This window comes from Lycium barbarum, chromosome 11, assembly GCF_019175385.1.
Source record: "Lycium barbarum isolate Lr01 chromosome 11, ASM1917538v2, whole genome shotgun sequence".
Lineage (NCBI taxonomy): Eukaryota > Viridiplantae > Streptophyta > Magnoliopsida > Solanales > Solanaceae > Lycium > Lycium barbarum.
The window spans coordinates 55,233,723-55,240,142 of record NC_083347.1 but is presented as its reverse complement, the minus strand read 5'-3'; the positions used below and the strand labels follow the sequence as shown (position 1 = coordinate 55,240,142).

The window sequence follows — 6,420 nt, the reverse complement described above, 5'->3', positions numbered from 1 at the left end:
ATTATTCCATAATATAAATCGGAGGCTACCGGTCTTACGTCACTCTGATAGAGTTGTAGCTTTTATTTGGGCGCTCATGCATGCTTATAAATATGTATGTATTTTAATAACACCGCGCCGCCTAGCAGGCGGCCGGGCAGACACACCACTACAGTGGGCAGCTTACGCCCCGAACGCGGGAGGCTCGAACGCGGGCTAATGATGATAACACTGTGCCTAAATGGCAGGGCAGCATAACACCCTACCTATTTGGTCAGACAGTTTACTTGTATGTATTTATAATATTGTTTAAAAGAAGTTAAAGCGAGCATGCATGACATCCGCCTTAAGAGGCAATCAGATGTACAGGTTATCTCTTTATAATATTGTTTAAAAGAAGTTAAAGCCAGCATGCATGACATCCGCCTTAAGAGGCAATCAGATGTACAGGTTATCTCTTTACCTCATGTTATGTTCCATACTTCTTGTTATGTTGTTATTCATGCCTTATATACTCAGTACACTGTTCGTACTAACGTCCTTTCTTGTGGACGCTGCGTTCATGCCTGCAGGATCAGGTAGCCACCCAGACGATTCAGACCAGTAGGATCTCCCCTCAGCCGCAGTCAGTGCGCTCCATTGGTCCGGAGCTGCAGCCCCTTTCTTATGCCATTTTGTTATGTAGATATGTGGGTATGACAGGGCCTTGTCCTGTCTTTTCTACAGCTGTTATTCCATAGAGGTCTGTAGACAGTTGTATATAGTGGGAGCGTCATGTAGCTTTGTGGTCTCTTATTTTATGTACAGTACATGTAGTGGCCATGTCGGACTGCGGTGTCATCCTTTGCACGCATGCCAATATATATATATATATCCATGTGGACTGTACATGAGTTATTGACATCGAGTTTGTGGTATAAATTTTACAGTATATGCTATCATTCAGATATAAGTTAGAAATGGGCTGCCAGGTTATTCTGTATATGGCAAGTATGACTTTAGGGGTGCTTGATCAATAGTGGTTGGGCACTCATCACAGCCCATTAGGTTGGGTCGTGACAAAAGTGGTATCAGAGCAGTTCATCCTAGGGTTGTCTACAGACCGTGTCCAGTAGAGTCTTGTTTATGGGTGTGAAGCCAGCCATACTTGTAAACAGGAGGCTGTGGGGCATTTAGGAATCATTGACCTTTCCTTCTATCTTAGATCGTGCGATAGAGCCAAAGTCCAGGAAAGATAGTTTCTGACCCTCTTTTCCTGTAGGTAGGTGCAGTTTGATAAGAAATGAATAGATCGGCTTCAGATAGTGGGGGTGCTAGGAAGGCCCACAGGATGCATTCGGGACCCCAGATTCCAGGACAGAGTAGAAGGAGTCCTAGCTATTCTATTGATACAGACCCTTCCGAGGATCCCGAGACGATTCCTCCAGAGTTCCTGACTTCCGTACAGGAGGACCCGTCAGAAGATAGATATGAGACGAACCCATCTGAGGGTTCATATGAGACGCTGGTAGAAGAGGCTCCCGAGGCTGTACCAGAGTTGACCCCTCCAGCTTCTCCTATGGTGGAGAAGTATGTTAGGGTAGATACGCCTATGAGTGTTACTGATTATTCTAGCCCTTTATCTTGGCCTTCGGTAAATCAGGAGTTGCCAGGATATCCGTACCCCTTGGATTCGGGTGGGGGAGATGAAGAGGGCCTGACCAGTAGATGGCGAGAGGACGCTGAGGAGGATACCTCACTTTACAGCCCTCCAGACCAAGAGCTGGACAGGCCGGCTACAGGTATATGAGTCTTTTATGGAAATTTCTTATATGTGTACAATTATTGCAGGATATCATTAATAGGTAACAAATGGGAGTTTTAAAGGAACTGATAACCAAAGTACTTATAGATAACTGTGACTAAGATGTTTTGGCCACCACTAAGGATCTAAAATTTAGGAATGGAAGACAGTCGTGTGTGTTGATTGATGGTTGTTATTGGGAGTTCCGAAGGCTAAGCCAGCATTTGCTCGGTTAGGAGAGTAAAGGACCTTTCCAACCCGAAAGGAGATGCACTACAGGAATTTTATTGGGACCCGTTAGAACTTCAACTCGTTTTCGATCACGTGATAAAGGCCACGCAGCAGGATGGATGCGACCATACCAGCCCTAACGCACCGGATCCCATCAGAACTCCAAAGTTAAGCATGCTGGGGTGAGAGTAGTACTAGGATGGGTGACCCCATGGGAAGTATGCTAAAAAGTCCAACAGATTCGGACATAAGAGAAGGATGAGGAACTAGAATAGCTTGAGGAAATTAGAAGCGTGTGAAACTCACGGTTAGAGATTTTAGATGATTGTGAGAGACAAGGCGGACCGGCTTGGCGCATAGAGAGAAGATGTATTACAGCTACAGCATTAGGATGAGTTTAAATAGTATTGGGGATACTTGTAAGAAAGCTGTTAGTAGAGGTATACACGATATTTTGTATGCGGTTAATCAATATGTGTGCCCCGATAATAGACGTTGCAATATGTTAAAGACATTGATTGAACAGGGTATTGAAGTTTGAGTGGCAAGTGCTAGAGGGAAAGTTGGCATTATCTTTCCTAAAAGTTGGAATTGGATAAGCCTGATGTAATAACACCAGGGAAAAGAAGAAAGTGAGTATACAAGAGTAAGAAGATTAGGATGCTCTGAGAAAAGGAGAAGTGTAAGCAACGGGAGTATGTTGCTAATATGGGTCAGGTAAAGCATCCGAGAGAGAGAGTTTAGGTCGACGCTAGAGGTAAAAGATCATTTGGAAGAATAAAGTCTGGTAGTGTGGAACGAATGTATAGGGCCAGGAAACAGATTTTGATAAGTGGGACTGGAGAGTAGTGACAACCATTAGGGATGTGAATTGGGAAAGAATAAGAGGTTTGCGAAGACGCTAAGGGGTTTTTGACTTTTGAGGGGAATCCGAAGAGGTGAATGCACAGTTATAATGACTAGCCATAATTACCTCGGAAACGAAGAAGTCCTTCTAAAAGGATGACTTAGAGAAAAAACGAATTTGCACTTCGGAAAGGGTATTTTACGAACTCCAAGGCTAATATTATAAAATGGCAAGTGGAAAAGAGAATTTAGGAGTAAAGGAACTCAAAACCCCTGAGGATGGAGGTAACAAGGGGACACTAACGGATTGGTTAAAGTAGTCGAGCAATCACCAAGGGAAAAAAAGAGGATAATAAGATAACAAAGCTGACTAGGAGGCAATATATCAGTGATATGGGATAAGAACCTTTGTAAAGAGTATAGAGATTCAATCTTAAAGGAAATAATGATACATGGGGAATATTTATGAATATGAACTAGACGTAGTGGCAATGTTACACTTCGAAAATTTTGGATTAATTGTCTTGTGAATAGGCTAACGTGAGCTTAAGGTGATTATGAAATCCTTACGAGATTAAAGGAAGTATTAGATAGCTTAAAGTGCGCACCATAAGATTTCAAAGTTGTATGAATATGTGAAATTTAGTTTGTTGAAGGAAGTGAAATGTGAGTCGTGTTCGGAAAGGTTTTCGCTATAATTGAGCTAATATTTATTTGGTAATGTCTTGAGGGGATGCAATAGGGACGATTGTATGGCTAATGAAGTGTTGTATAAGTGCAAAGAAGGTTCCACAAGGATTGGAAGTCAAACGAATCAACGAGAGAAAGTTTTTAATAGCTGTGAGTTATACCACCACTTATACGGTCTGTATAAGAGGGGGGGGGGGTCCGTATAACATAACCCTTACAGAAAGGGGTATTTTCATGATGGTGTTATACAGTCCACTTATACGGACCGTATAAGTGGTCTGTATAAGTCCATCGGGCAGCTTTTTAATTTTTGTATAAATAGATGACCCTTGTTCTTTTATTTCATTTCCCACATTTCCACAAGTCTTGAGAGCTCCAAAACCCTTCTCCAAGCATATTCCACTCCAACCCAAGAGAAAACTAAGATCAAGAGGCAAGAATCAAGGTATCCATGTGTTAGAAGTCTTGCTAGGGTTAGTAGACAACAAGAAATTCTTGGGTATGGAAGCTGGGGTTTTTATATAAGTTGATAGCTGATCCAAGGCTCATCCTATGAGATGAGATAAAAGGTTAGTTTTCATGCTTACTCCATGCTATCATGAATGCTTGGTTGTTGAACAACTTAGGTAGAAGAAGAAAGTAGAAAATGAGATCTAAATGTAGCTTTTATGATGTTTTGGGTAGTAAGCCAACTTGAATCATTATTCTTAGTATGGTATGGGTATAATCTTGTTATGGAAGGAAGTAATAGTGATGAGGAAGCATTTTATGAAAATGTGCTAAGAAGGGGTGTGAAGTTGTTAGTATAAGTTGAGCATGAGAATGATTTTGAAGGCTTAATGGAATGTGATTACTTGATTATGATATTGTGGTTGTTTGGGAGTTGTTTTGTAATATGGTGGAAGTTGACGAAATAGGGGAAATGCTGCCCAATTTTCATTAGATCATGAAATATTCTAGTTTGCATCTAAGAGTATCATTAACGCTTAACCATGGTATGAATCCTTCTAAATGTAGATTGTCCAAGCTTCGATGGTGAACTATAAGTAGTTAAGAAGACAAAGAGGTATGTAAGGCTAACCCTTCTTTAATTAAGGCATGATTCCTTGCTATATACCCTCTCATGAATTCCATAATGTCTCCCAAATGACTCCATCCCTAAAATTGCTAAAGCTCATCATTCTCGATACTTTCACGACGCTATTACCTCATTTATATGATAGTTGATCCTCCGAGGGAGATGTAATGAAAACGATGTCGATAATGATGTGATGACACTTATGGACTCTTATGTATACGTGTCTAAGTACGTATGGCTATTATGTAACACCGAGCTTATATGGCTGGGTATAATACCTATCGCGTGCACACTACTATAGCTGGGTACGGATAACACTGAGTCTTGGTAGGGCCAGGTATGTATGACACCGAGCCTTGTCACGGCCGGGTGCGTGAAACACCGAACCTTCATGCTCGGGTATGATACTAATATATACATATATGATTAAGCATTATAAATGGAAGGTTCCTATTAGAAAATGGGTAAGAAAATAGGATGGTTGCCACTAGAGGTACAAACGGCTCTATTGTCTCATGACTCTCCTATCTTATGTTATTTCTTATGATTCCATTATGTTGGCGATTATGCTTTACATACTCAGTGCATTATTCGTACTGACGTCCTTTTGTTTGTGGACGCTGCGTCATGCCCGCAGGTGGACAGAAAGACAGACTTGACCCATAGATTATTTGTTCAGGGACTGCATAGAGGAGTCCATTTGATCCGGAGCTGCAGCTGTTGGTATTATTCTTTTGTGTACATACATATGGGCATGGTGGGGTCCTGTCCCGTCTATATGATGTTACGTACTCTCTTTAGAGGCTCATAGATAGTTGTGTACGTTTAGATGTCTTTTAGCCTTGTCGGCTTACATTTTGTATATCATTTTGTTAGCCTCATCGGCTTGTGTATATGGATATGGGCATAGTTGTTGATGATGATATAAATGTGTCGTTACCCAATGAGATTAGTATTATTAATGTATAGAAATCAAGCGTAGGCCATGTGTCTCACCTAGATGTGAATACGAATGTATGATAAGAGGTGCCCGGATGGGTTAGCACCGGGTGACTGTCATAGCCCTCCGGTTGGGTCGTGACAGGCAAAAAGAAAGATGAAGGCTTGACTGAAAGAAGAAGGGCAAAAGCGTACTTTGTAAGAATTTCATGATAAGAACAAGAAACGACAAGACGCTGGAAGGACTATGACGCATAGTTGTGATGCAAATAAGTAGTTAAGGATATTTACGGGAAAATGAACTAAGTGGATGAAGGGACGAATCGTAGGAATGGACGGTGTGGAATATTAACTTTAATGGTATATTATATACGTAAATCGGAATTAGGAACCCAGAGCAAGAAGAATTTTAAGGGTGTTAAGGAGCGTGGTACAATCGGGTATTCCCTAAAGAGCCTAATGAGTTCCGTTGTCCCCACTAATCTATTAGTCCAGGAAATTGCTATTCATAAAAGGTAGAAGCGGAAAGATAATAAAGGAGGCACCTGCTTTGGATTAGGCATGCATGAGCATTTGATTTGATACCAAACTTCAACTAGCAGAAAAGAAAATAAGTCAAATCATACGATGAAGGAGTTCCGATATTATGAAGAATCGAGAAGTGGGAGGATCATTAAGGTTGACCAGGTGATCATCCACGATGATTACAATTCAAAGATTACTGGAATATAAGAGTACCCTTAAAAAGGGGAAAAAAGCAGATTTAGTCCTGAAAGGAATTATGACATTTCTAGAATTCCGAAGAAGGAAATGTATCATGAGGAAGCAGAAATGGATTGGAAATAAGTATATTATGGGCCAGGTACGGGAAAAA

The 6,420-nt window shown here is 41.0% G+C and overlaps 1 pseudogene; it reads left to right on the top strand.

The window, feature by feature from the left end:
* Positions 1-2,110: 2,110 nt before the first annotated feature.
* Positions 2,111-2,232, top strand: LOC132620972 (5S ribosomal RNA; annotated as a pseudogene).
* Positions 2,233-6,420: the final 4,188 nt, after the last annotated feature.